At 42.5% G+C, this 13,431-nt stretch overlaps 1 protein-coding gene across 9 annotated transcripts in view; it reads right to left on the bottom strand.

The window, feature by feature from the left end:
* The window catches only part of SCAPER (S-phase cyclin A associated protein in the ER), a 524,758-nt gene that overhangs the window by 105,970 nt on the left and 405,357 nt on the right, over positions 1–13,431 (bottom strand). The gene's annotated exons all lie outside the window — the stretch shown is intronic.

The raw sequence follows: 13,431 nt of genomic DNA on the forward strand, positions 1-13,431 counted from the left end.
TGATTTTTTTAAACAGATATTGGGTTAGGGCTCAATCTTATTCCCACTGAAGCTCTAATTGACTTAGGTGGAAGCAAGATCAAGCCCATAATGAAGATTATTTTAACATGAGCCTCATTTAGCTGATAGCTGAGGTGCAATTTTGTAGGACACATTCTAACAATGAGGGACAAGTATGTATTTTATAACTTTTCTGATTTTTTCCCCCCTTTCGGGGATTAATTTCTGTAAGCATAAATAGGAATTACCCAAACTTCATGTGCATCAACTATCTATCTGATCCTGGACCCCTGGAAGTCAATAGCAAAACTTCAATTAATTTTATTGGTACAGAACCAACACCAACACCACACATAACAAACCTAACAATTGTGGGACCTTATTATTGTAACCCTCAACCTCTCTTTTTCCAATTTCCTCCCTCCTTCTCCAGTTGTTTGTTGATTTCACTTGTGTCATGTCTATAATTAGACTGTAAGAACTTTGAGGTAGGGATCATATTCATATATGATTTGTCTGTAAAATACTTAGCACTCTGTGGGTGCTGCATGTCAGAACAGCCCCCTATAAACTATGGTAAAAACAAATAATTTAATAGGATTTCATAACCCACATTTTTTCTTACCAATATTAGAAGTCATATGTAAACACCACAGTACAAGACAAGTTTTAAGAGCATATAATTTTCTCCCCAGCAAGTTTAGCTCTCTCAAACATTCACACAAGGGTAAAGCAGTAACCTATTTAAATGGCTTGCCCAAAAGGTTTCAGAAAAAATGTTCCCATCAATCTACTAGCTCCATTTCACACCATGTTGGGAGCTAGATTTTGAAGAGATCATAAAGAAGCAATTTTGTATGTCTAATGTGCATTGGATGTGGATTTGTAAACAACAACAAAAAAGACTTATCTTCAAAGGATGCAACTGGTGTGAAATGACAGAAAACTGTTTGTGTGTGTCAGTTTACACAAGTTGTTAGATAGCCAACTAGCAATTTCTATAGGTTTAATGTTTATGTGACTCCAAAATTTCAGTCAGTTAGTTTTAGTCCAGTTAACTCTTAGGGTAGGTCTTCACTTCAGCTTTAACTTGAGTGATGAAGCTTAGCTCGAGTCCCATCCACACAAAAAAACCCTTAACTCAAGTAGGGTGGTGTTTTTAATTGGAAATGGCTGGTCTATCGGGTATAGGCTAAAGCTCAAATTAGCAAATTTATTAGTTGCTAACTAAACCATTCTGTAGTGTGGACACAGGCTAGCTCCACTCAAGTGCCATTAGTCCTCCAATGCCTTCCCACAATTCTTCCCGTGTGCCCAGAAAAGACTAACAAATTTTCCCACAATTCACTGGGAAAGAATTCATAGAGCAGTTCAGCTTATTGCAGCACGAAGAACCAAAGGAAATGCCACCAGAAGTCTTAGTGCAACAAATAAGCAAGTGCAGCACCAGTGTGGACACTGCAGCTTGAGTATTATTTTGCAATGTAGCCACTCTAACTTGAGCCAGACTACCTCTCGAAAAGCGACCAGAGTGTAGATAATTCGATTTAACTCTACAGTGAAGATATACCATTAGTCACATCCTCCAGAAAGGTCTGATCCTGGACCACTGAGGTAAATGGGAATTTTCCCAGTGACTTTAATGTGAGCAGGACTGAGTCCTATATGAAGGTTAAAAACATTTCTAAGCTATCACTTTCCATTGTGATTAAAATGTATACTCAGTGTAGTTACCAAGAAACCTCATACACAAAATAATCAACATGTACGTTCAATATATTTAGAGAAATGTATATGAGAATTCCTAGATACATGCATCAGAGGATACAAATGGAAAAGCCACTGACCTGCCAGTGCAGGACTGTTCCCTATAGTACATTTGTTAGTGTTGCATCCACTCTAGTTTTAAATGAGACAAGCAATGCAGTTTTCACCACTTCCTATGGGAGATTATACCACAACCTATTAGATCTCACTATCAAGAAATTTTTCCTGACATTCAACCTGAATTTGCCCTTTTCAGTTTCATGTAATTACCCCAAGTTATACCCAATTTTATTATACCAATTCTTCTCCCTCCTTCCTGATTACACCATTCCTAAAATTGTAGGCTATTACATATTCCCACTTTAGTTTTTGCTTAGCAAACATATTTCATTCCAAATCTTTCCTTTGCCTTGTAATTTTTCCATACCAAATTTTCTTGTTTTTTCCAAATTCCTCCCAGTTTCTTAATATCTATATATTAGGAAATGAAGTGTCCAGAAATGAACACCTTATTTCGGGTCAAGTCACATCAAAGCCACAAAGAAAAGGACTATTATCTACATGTGTGGTAAGAGGATGTCTTCACATGTGTATGCAAAAATAGCATTGGCCTTTTTGATCTCTGTATCAGATTACAAACTCATGTCTAATGTTTGCTCTTGCTTCTAGGTCTAGGTCTCTTTCAGTATTACTCTTCTAGATCTATCCCTCCCATTGAGTATCTGTGTTTCAGATTCTTTTGATCAAAAAATATTAACTTGCATTTTTGAAGAATGTATGTTTTTGTCTATATTTCTAATCTTTCTAGAGTCCCTTTGTTTTCTTTCTCTGTCCTCCATTGTGTTTGCAATTCCTCCTAATTCAGTATCTCTGAAAAAAATAGTTAACGTCCTATTTATTTCCTCATCCAGACCATCAATGAAATCCATGAACATTTTGTTGATTGTATACCACGATGATAAACATCCTCATGAATATGAAAGACAGACAAAACAACAAGATTAAATAAAAGGATTTAACTAAAATTATTGTGGTGGATGGAGGGATGTTATACAAAAGCATCTGATTAGCTGCGGAGTTTCCAGGAACTACTTCAAGACAGAGTGGAATGGGGAAGGAGGACTTGAACGGCTGACCCTATACAGATGGGACTAAGGCTAGGAGAAGAAGAACTAAAATGATTATGGTAGCAAGATTGGGGTAAATACATGAGCTAATTATTTGTTCACTGCTCCTACTGCAGTAAAGGAACTTTAAAACCTGGCACTCAGTGATCTGGAATCCACTGTTGATATCACTGATTTCTTGCATGCTCTTGGATGAATTTATCTTAAAGGATGTGTTCTACATAGAGTGGGGTTTACGAAAGTACAAGTGACTTTTTAAAGAGTCTTTCAAATATTTGTTGACACACATTGCTGATTACTGAATTAACTACATATATGTGGTACATGTGTGTCAGCCTAATGATTAAGTCACCGCACAACTACCTTTCTATCCAAGAATCCCAGGTTCAGGGACAACTCTGGGGCTCTTGGCCTTGGGTCAGCAGAGGTCATGGGAACCAAAGAAATGATGCCACAGAAGTATCATTTACTCTTGAACACTACACTAATAATGTTCCCAGAGTGAGTGTTGTGTGTCACTGGATCCCTAACAATGAAAATGGCACCTGATTGAGTGGTGAGAAAATAAGTGTGTGTGTATGGTGGAGGGCACCCTCAGCTTACATATAGCATATCATGGGCTGTATTAGAAAGATGAGTTGTGCAAAAAATAAGAATTAATAAAGGTATTAAAAAAAAGAAAAAATACCAATTTTGTTAATCTAAGAAATATGAAATTCAAAAGATATCAAATGAATTTTCATACATACTTGTAGTATTATATCTGCTGTGAAGTGATTATCAGCTTTTGTAAAAAGCAACAGAGGGTCTTGTGGCACCTTGAAGACTTAACAGAAGTATTGGAGCATAAGCTTTCGTGGGTGAATGCACACTTCATCAGACGCAAGCTTTTGATACATCTGTGTGCTGGTCTAAGAAAATCCTTTCAAAGCGTAAAAATATGGATGCAGAATATCTGTTCCCTTGCACTTTTTTCCCCTTAAATGAACTCCTCCAGAATGTGACCCAAATTCATATAGGGTCTGGAGTGCTAAGGCTTTCATTAGCTGTTACATGGGAAAACAAATATTCCCAGATATTTCTACAGAACCTTGATACTGAAGGAAGTTGAGGCATATTGGTTATTCTACCTACATGCCTAAACAACATTTTGATGGAAGCTTGCCCCAATTCCAATCAGTGCAGAAGGAAAGAATCACATTTAAGGGACCTTTCATGATATTGTTGTTGTTTATTTTTACTGTGGTAGTCGGTGTCTCAATGAGATCAGAGCCCCATAGTCTAGCTCTCTACAATAATTTATGACAGTGCCTGCCTGATAAATCCCCATTTGGAAAGGGTACAGATCCAGTATAAAACACTCTTTGCAATGTTGAAGAATCCTCTGGATCCCTAAAATATTTAGGTTCCAAAATATTTCAGCTTAGATGTTTATCTGGGACCCATTCTATAAACCTGACTGCAAAATCTGGCCCTTTGGAAGGGGTTACATATTTAGACTAAGAATGATATTCCTCAAACTAATCCATATAAAAGATATTTGTTCAGAAAATGTAAATCAATGTATGTCAGTTGGATTGTGGAACAGCACATGAAACTATTTTGCTTCTCCTCTATATAGATTTGCACAAATATGCACACAACATAATTTTAAAAAACCTGATTTCCAAATGCAAAAGGATTAGCAGGTTTGAGACTACCTGCTGTGCAGAAAATCAGAGAAAAATGAACAGGCAACAAGTGAGCAAAAGTGACTATCATTATAATATATACATCTGTTACCGAAAAAGGCCTTATAAAACTTTTCTTATTGAGCAACATAGATTTGAACTAACCTTTAGAAAACATTTTCTAGAGATGTAATCTAGTGAATAGTAATGGTAGTAACCAAAAACAATGCTGGATAGAAAAAAGGGCTTTTTTGCCCATTCACAAGTATTTGACATTGTGAAATGCAGTGGTCCTGTTTGTAGAGGAGGAAAGCCAACGCACTTGACTAAAGAGGTATTGAAAAAATAATTCCTAATCTTTATACCATTATAAGTCTGTCATACAGAAAATACAGAAACCCACTTCAATGTAAAATCCTAAGAGTTATGCATCTATTCAGAAGTATCCATGTAGGAAGGGATAAGTAAACAAAGATAATTTGTTATTTCCTATATAGATTAGTTTATACAATTCTATGACAGGATTTAATTATGAAAAATAAAATATTTAAACAAACATTACTTATTTTTATAATTAGAGTGATTTGGATTTAATTAAAGAAGCACAATCAAGAAAGTTCCCTGAAAATTGAATGTGTGTGGTTCACTCATTTTCCTACCTGTTACAACACCTTAATGGATTTGAATTCCCCTGATCTTCTCTACTATGACTTGAGTGACAACTGACTAATAGGATTACAGGCTCCATTCCAATAATACAGCTCAGCTACATGCCAACAAAAAATGACAGCCTAAACCTGAATTACATGGCCTGGGAATCCATCCAATTATTAACTAAAGTAACTATTATTACCTAACCTAATCAAAGGAGAAGCAGCTGTTAATCTTTGGTGGCCTGCAGTGTAGTAGCGGTCAGACTGGATGAACTGTCTTTGTACTTGACTCTTCTACAGACAATAATTATGTCCTTTGTGATCAAGAAGGAAGGGCTTCCTAGCCTTTTAGACAGAGGCAGCAGATGGGGAACAACTGTTTGCATGTTCATTAACAAGATAGGGTGGATTTTATCAAGGTTTGGCATCTGCGGTACCTCCAGAAGCACCACTTATCAAATGATACAAGGAGGTTTGGCAAGTCTGCAAATTTCAAAGTTAGCAAACTAACTAACCTGAAGTAATTTAAAAGAATTTTTGATCTACATTTTTTCATACAAAAAAACAAAAATCCTTAAAATTAAAAAAAATGTGCTAAAGCGCATTTATGCTTATTCCCTATCACACTGCATTATATCAGCCTATACCTACAATACACAAAGAAACACACATGAACATGTCAATATGTCTTCACTGCTACAACATTTAATTTCATTTAGTTATTTTACAATTCTTCATATTATATAGCTATTTTACATTTTTGAAACCATGGCAAATAATGTACTATAGGAGGTGAAAACTTGGACTTATTTGAACAAGCCAACAGTCAACACACAATAACACCTACATTGAAATAAACTGAACTTTAACAAATAGTACTTTTAGAATGCTGCATGCACTACTTCAGAACATTAGTGAGACCATAACTAGAACAGCGTCATCCAGCTCTGGTTCCACACTTTACAAAAGGATGTTAACAAACAGGGAAGGGTTCAGAAAAGGGCTACAGGAATGAGTCGAGCTCCGAAAAACCCACCTTGCATTGAGAGACTAAAGCAGCTCAATTTATTTAGTTTATACAAGAGAAGTTTAACAGGTGACTTCATCACAGTCTCTAAGTACCTAAATAGAAAGAAGGTTTCTAGCAGGAGAGGGCTCTATTTTCTAGCATGCCAAGGTATAAGAAGATCCAATGTCTGGAAGCTGAAGCTAGACAAATTCGGACCAGAAATAAGGCACAATTTTTTAATAGTGAGCATAATTAACAATTGGGACAACATATCGGTGGATATGGTAGATCAGGGGTCGGCAACGTTTGGCACGCGGCTCGCCAGGGTAAGCACCCTGGCGGGCCGGGCCAGTTTATTTACCTGCTGACGCAGCAGGTTCGGCCGATCGCAGCCCCCACTGGCCGCGGTTCGCTGTCCTGGGCCAATGGGGGCGGCGGGAAGCGGCGTGGACGAGGGATGTGCTGGCTGCGGCTTCCCGCCGCCCCCTTTGGCCTGGGACGGTGAACTGCGGCCAGTGGGGGCCGCAATCGGCCGAACCTGCCGCGTCAGCAGGTAAATAAACTGGCCCATCCCGCCAAGGTGCTTATCCTGGTGAGCCGCGTGCCAAACGTTGCCGATCCCTGTGGTAGATTCTCAATCATTTGAATTTTTAAATCAAAACTGGGTATTTTTCTAAAATATCTGCTCCTGATTTAACAATACATTATGGACTGGATGCAGGAATTACTGAGTGAAATTCTATGGCCTGTATTATGCAGGAGATTAGACTAGATGATCATAATGATCTCTTATGGCCTTTAAAAAAATCTATGAATGAATATTCAAATCAAGAATTCACCTTTCACAGATTTCCTCTGTCACCGTCTTATATTATTAGCTACATAGTAAAATAGGACCAGAAATAAGTCAGTCTTTTGTATCTGAAATGTTTTGATGACAACTTTTCCATTTCTATCCCATGCAATTTAAAACCCTTTGAAAGTTTAAACTTTTTATCCTCTCTTTAAAAAAAATTTAAAACTTAAAAAAAAAAAAAAGTTCTTAAACTACTGCTGTGCAAAAACAAACAAACAAAAACCAAAACCAAGCCATTGACACTTTGGTGAAGGTAGGGAAGAATCTTTCCTGATCCCCAAAAGGGTTTCTTGCTACTTTGAAATTAAAAGATTCATCATGGAAAAGCCCTGCATGCACAGACCTCACATTAGCTCCAACTGAAGTTGTGTATGTGGAAGACGTGCTGGATCTAAACTCGGGATCTCAAACTCAAATGACCAGGAGGGCCACACGAGGACTAGTTCATTGGCCCGAGGGCCACATCACTGACACACACCCCCTCGCTGCCCCTGGCCCTGCCCCTACTCCACCCCTTCCAGGAGGCTCCGCCCCTGCCCCACCTCTTCCCTGCCCCCATTCCAACCCCTTCCCCGAAGTCCCCACCCCAACTCTGCCCCCTCCCTGCCCCCAGAGAGTGGAGGCAGCGGCAGCTCCAGCCACCAGCGCTCCAAGCGCGTGCCTGGGCCGGCAAGCTGCAGGGGGCTCCCTGCAAGGGTGGCAGTCAGGCAGCCTTTGGCAGCACACCTGCGGGAGGTCCACTGGTCCTGCGGATTCGGCGGAAATTTGGCAGCGGGTACGCCGAAACTGCGGGACTGGCGGACCTCCCACAGGCATGCCGCTGAATCTGCGGCACTGGGGACCTCCTGCAGGCGTGCCGCCGAAGGCAGGCTGCCTGCTGTGCTTGGGGCGGCAAAAAATCTAGAGCCGCCCCTGGGTGCAGGAGGGGTGTGGCGGGGGCTCAGGGCAGGGAGTTGAGGTGCAGGGAGTGCAGGAGGTGCGACAGAGGGCTCAGGGCAGGGAGTTGGGGTGTGGGGTGCAGGAGGGGTGAGGGGTGCGGCAGGGGGTCAGGATGCAGGGTGCGGCAGGGGGCTCAGGGCAGGGGTGAGGGGTGAGGCAGGGGGCTCAGGACAGGGAGTTGGGGAGTGGGGTGCAGGAGGGCTTCAGGCTCTGGCCCGGAGCCGCTTACCTAAACTGGCTCCGGGGTGGCAGCGGCGCACACCAGGGCCGGCCCCGTGCCACTCTGCTCTGTGAAGCAGCTGGAACCATGTCCCTGCAGCCCCTGTGGGGGGGGCGCGCTGCTTGTCGCTCCTCCAGGTACCTCCCCCGAAGCTCCCATTGGCTGCGGGTCCCTGTTCCCGGCCAATGGGAGCTGTGGGGTGGCGGTGCCTGGAAACCATGGCAACACACAGAGCCCACTGCTCTCCCCCCCACCCCACGGCCGCAGGGATATGATGCCAGCCACTTCCGGGAGCGGCGCGGGACTCTAGGGGGGCAATCCCGCGGGTGTAGTTTGCTCACCCATGGCCTGGAGGTAGGCCGGGGGGGGGGGGGGGGGGCGCGGGCCGCTTGGCGGGCTGCAGGAAATAGCTACGCGGGCCGCATGTTTGAGACCCCTGATCTAAACCAAATACTTGTATACACTTTGCCTTCTGTTATTGAGAGAATGCACTCAATCTGTGCAACTGAATTCTGTACTTATTAAATTGAAGCAGCAGTGGTCAGCCTATGAAAGAAGAGTTTTTTATTAATTAGTAAAATAAAGTTAAGCTCTATTTTAAAAAATATTTTCTTCTCTCCTATAGCCTAGTTTTTAGCAGAGATTCTATCTAAAGTGCCAGTGGCTAAGAAATACAGTTCAAAGCTTCATAAAAAAAAAAAATCCAGACAGGGGGATCCCAAGCTGGCTCCTTGTCTTTTTTTTTTTTTTTTTTTTTTAAATCATCTCTGATGACTTCTTGGTTTTGAACTCTGTGCACTTAAGAGAAAAAAAAATTACACCCATTTAGATCTGTGTTGTAGTATTAAAAGTTCATATGGTGACAAATTCTGTGGAAAATATTCCAAAACAATTTTTTCAAGGACAATTGGCATTTTTGAACCTAATGAATAGCGCTCTCTTTGTGATACCAGTATAATAAGAATACCATGATGCATGGCTAGAAAGGGTTAAACATCCTGCAAAATAAATAGCCCACAAAAGACATGTGGGGAGATAATGTTTGTGGTTTTGTGAATTTACATATGTATGAGTAGGGTCTACAATGTAATCAACAGTCCCTGTCTATGCTGTATTCTGATAGCATTTAAAGGAACTGTAAACATGAGATATCTCAGTATTCATCTCTCTTTGAAATGTGAATGGTGGAGGAAAAAGCAAATGGCCATATGTTAATTCGTATAGCTAAGTACTGGTGATGGACCTCCTTCAAAGTCATCCTAATTCCCTTTTGTTCCCCTTGGAAATCCCAACTTGTCAAAGAGGACAAGAAATTGTATAAAAGATCCTTGGGCCTTAATTCTGTGATCTCAGGTCTGTTTCAGTTTCTTCAGGGGAAATTTGAGTTGCAAGATTGAGGTCCCAGTTATGATGGTACGGCCTGGATGTGATATCTGGACACTGGACTATTAACTATGAACTATTTCTGAAAGAACTCTTTGCAACGATGAAGCTCACCATCTCAACTATGAATCTGCACCTAAATGAATTGAACTCATGTCTGTATGTACATTGATCTTTTAACCATACTCTCCCTTTTGTTTTTTAATAAATGTTAGTTTAATTAATAAGAATTGGCTGTAGCGTGTATTTGGGTAAGATCTGAAATATTCATTAACTTGATAGGTAATGTGTCCGATCCTTTGGGATTGGTTGAACCTTTTCTTTTATATGATGAAATAAGATTTACAGAAATTTTCATTATATTTGACATGGGTACCTGGATGGAGGCCTGAGGCTGGATCACTTTAAGGGAACTGTGTTGTTGGACTTCTGAGTAACCAGTTAGGTAATGAAGAAGCTGTTTTATGCTGGTTTGGTAAATCTAGGTATTGGAGTATCAACCTGCTGTATGGGGATTGTCTGCCTCATTCTTTGCAGTTCACCCTAATTGAGTGACCATAGCTGGCTCCCCACTAGGACCCCGGTCACAAATACTTTGAAAATGGGTGGAAGGGATTATATTAGGGCAAAGTGCTTTTCAGCAATTAATGAATTAAGCCTCACAGCACTGTTATGAGCAGGAAAGTATTATCCTAATTTTACAGATGGAAGAATTAAACAGCGAGATTAGGCCAAAAAATGCAAACTAGGATACCTAAAAGTTAATGAGAACTGTGGAAAATTTGAAAAATTATCAATTATTTATTTAGGTGTCTCAAGATTTTGGTTCCTAATTTTTGGCATTGAGGTATGAAAATTTTGGCCTCAGTGTCTTATCTAAGAAAGGATGTGGCAAAGCCAGGAATAAAACTCAGATCTGCTGATTCCCAGACCTTTGTTTTAGCCACAAGACCATTCTTCCACGGATAAAAGCTCAGTGTATGTAATCACAAACCTGTTTTGATGTGGTATTAAGGATAAAAACCTTAACCTTCAATACTTAAAAATCAATGCTAGTCCAAAGGAAGCATTTCTAGTTTTGTAATTCTACTTATAAAAGTTTAAAACATTTTGACAAAACTGAAATGTATTTATAATATTAAAAAATTAGCCAAAATGGCTCAGAAAAGTGTGTGTTCCAACAAAAAGCGGCTATTTGCTTACATTATGTACCCTACCTCTACCTGTTGTCAATCCAGTAAGTACAACAGGACAAATCCTGCCCCATGTCATTGCCCTGAATAACAGGGGTGCTTGCTGGGATGATGTGCAGGACCAAGAGGAAGAAATATGGGGGAAAAAATCCTGCCTGCAAACTGAAAATTTGGCTGTTTCTGCACCCTTGAAGTTGAGGTAGCCCCCATGGCTTCTGTTCTCACACTATGCAATGGAAATCCATCAACCTCATGATTAAATTTGTTAGTCTCTAAGGTGCCACAAGTACTCCTGTTCTTCTTTTTGCGGATACAGACTAACACGGCTGCTACTCTGAAAACTATGCATGGGATAATTTCAGTAGATCTGTGGAGCAGAGGATCAATCAGGCTTGCCCTGCTCCTCTCCTAGCCTGATCCTGCCTCATCCCCACCCTCTGGCATGTGACAGGGTACTGGGAGCATGCAGGAAGCCCTGTTTCACAATATAGAAGGGGTTCATACTTACTGTATGGGCTTTACAGTTCTTGTCCTTGTGCAGCAGAAGCTGTAGCCACCAAAACTACAGGACAACATTATTTCTTTTTGCTACAAAATCTTCAGCTTCACTAACTGCAATCTTGCATACCAAATACAAAGGTACAAGGAAAATGAAAAAGAAGGGGATTTGGATTCATTTAACTTTCGATTCATTAAGCACTTGCAGCAATAAGAACGGAACTACTTTTCTCTCTAATGCAAACTAAAGACAAGAAAGTGGTGGCTTTTTGTTTTTCTTTCTGAAGGTGCACTCTGACTACCAGAGAACTCAATCAGGTACTTAACACCAAATCATTGTAGGAAACAACTGAGGTTTAGCTAGGGTTACCATATTTCGAGCCTCCAAAAGGAGGACACTCCACCGGCCCCCGGCCCCACCCCCAGCCCCGCCCACGCCCCAACTCCGCCCCTTCCTCAAAGTCCCCGCCCCAACTCCGCCCCCTCCCCTGCTTCCCGCGAACATTTGATTCGCGGGAAGCCTGAAGCAGGTAAGGGGGGATGTGGGGGGGAGGAGGAGCAGCCCAGGCTGCCCCCCCCCCGGCGTTTCCAGCCTGGGCCGGCCCCCGGCCGAGCGCCCCCTGGCCCCGCCAGCCCCCGGACCGCCGGCCAAGCATCCCCCGGCCTGCTCAGCACCCCCCAGCCCCGCCTCCGGACCCCACTTCTCCTACCTGGGCTCCAGCTGAGCTGCTCCTCCCCTCTCAGAATGTAAGAGCCGAGCTGCTGGCTTCGGGCAGCCCTCCCCTGCCTCAGGACCCAGAGCTGGCTGGGCACGTCCCTTCCCCGGCTCCAGCTGAGCTGCTCGGCTCCTCCCCCTCAGACTTACAGAGCCGAGCTGCCCCAGCCAGCGTTACCGGCTTCGGGCAGCCCCTCCCTGCCTCCGGACCTTGCACCGCGGGAGCAGCTCAGCTGGAGCCGGGTAGGAGAAGTGCCTGGCTGGGGGCTCGGGGTCTGGAGGCAGGGGGGGCTGCCCGAAGCCAGTAGCGCTGGCTCGGGCAGCTTGGCTCTGTAAATCTGAGAGAGGAGGAGTGGAGCAGAGCCGCAGCGGGAGAGGAAGTGCCGGCCATTTTCCCGGACATGTGTGGCTTTTCGGCAATTCCCCCCGGACGGGGGTTTGATTGCTGAAAAGCCGGACATGTCCGGGAAAAAACGGACGTATGGTAACCCTAGTTTAGCCAACTTAGCATGCACAGGAGTGGTTGTGTGAAAATGAGCCCTAATATTAGGACTGCAATTCTACTAAGACAATTGGTTCCTATGCCTATGGTACAAGCACACTGCTATTAACTAATTTAATTTCTTCCTAGGCTTGTTCTGTATCTTATTCCTTCTCCCCTTTCAACCTTCTGCTCATATTGTGTGTCAAACCTCAGTTTAATAAAAGGGAAACTGGCTACAGTCTTCCCTTTCACCACAAGTTCTGCAAGTTTTTCTGGTTCACCAATCAAACCTGAGTCAGAGAGACATTCTATTAACACCTCTGCTGATACTCTGTCTGAGGACAACCCTGGGTTATCCTTCAAAAAACGCAAATCTGCTTGTGAGCACTAAAGAGTTAGTGCAAGCTGTTAACCAGTCAGGTAAGTTATTCTAATGAATATCACCCACACAGCCCCCTGCCCTCCCTTGATACTATTTGCCAAAATTGGAAAATGCCAACCTCTCCTGTAAACAGAGGACTACATGTACTTGTAGGTGCTACATGTGAATGCTATGGGCATTGGAGCACTGTGTCATTTAATTCCAGTATGCACAAAAGCTTCCCACCTAGTTACAAACAACAGAATATCTAATTGCAAGCTGAACTCTGGGCCAAATTTTTCCCTGCTGTCCTGTTGCACCATGTGGGGAATTCATCTAGTGGAATATGGATGGTGTGACTGCTGCCTGGCCTCTCCTGGGGTTTCCATCAGACAAGGCAGATTTAACAACTTCTGGGGTTTTGATAGGAACCCCACTGGCAGACGCTCACAAGGGAATATATGAATCACATCACTAGCTCTCTTGTTCCATAGCAGCGCCATTCACTTTTTGGAGTCTGCTTGTTGACTGTTGGCTCCTTGGGAAATTGGCAAGT

Source organism: Chrysemys picta, chromosome 10 (assembly GCF_011386835.1).
Source record: "Chrysemys picta bellii isolate R12L10 chromosome 10, ASM1138683v2, whole genome shotgun sequence".
NCBI lineage: Eukaryota > Metazoa > Chordata > Testudines > Emydidae > Chrysemys > Chrysemys picta.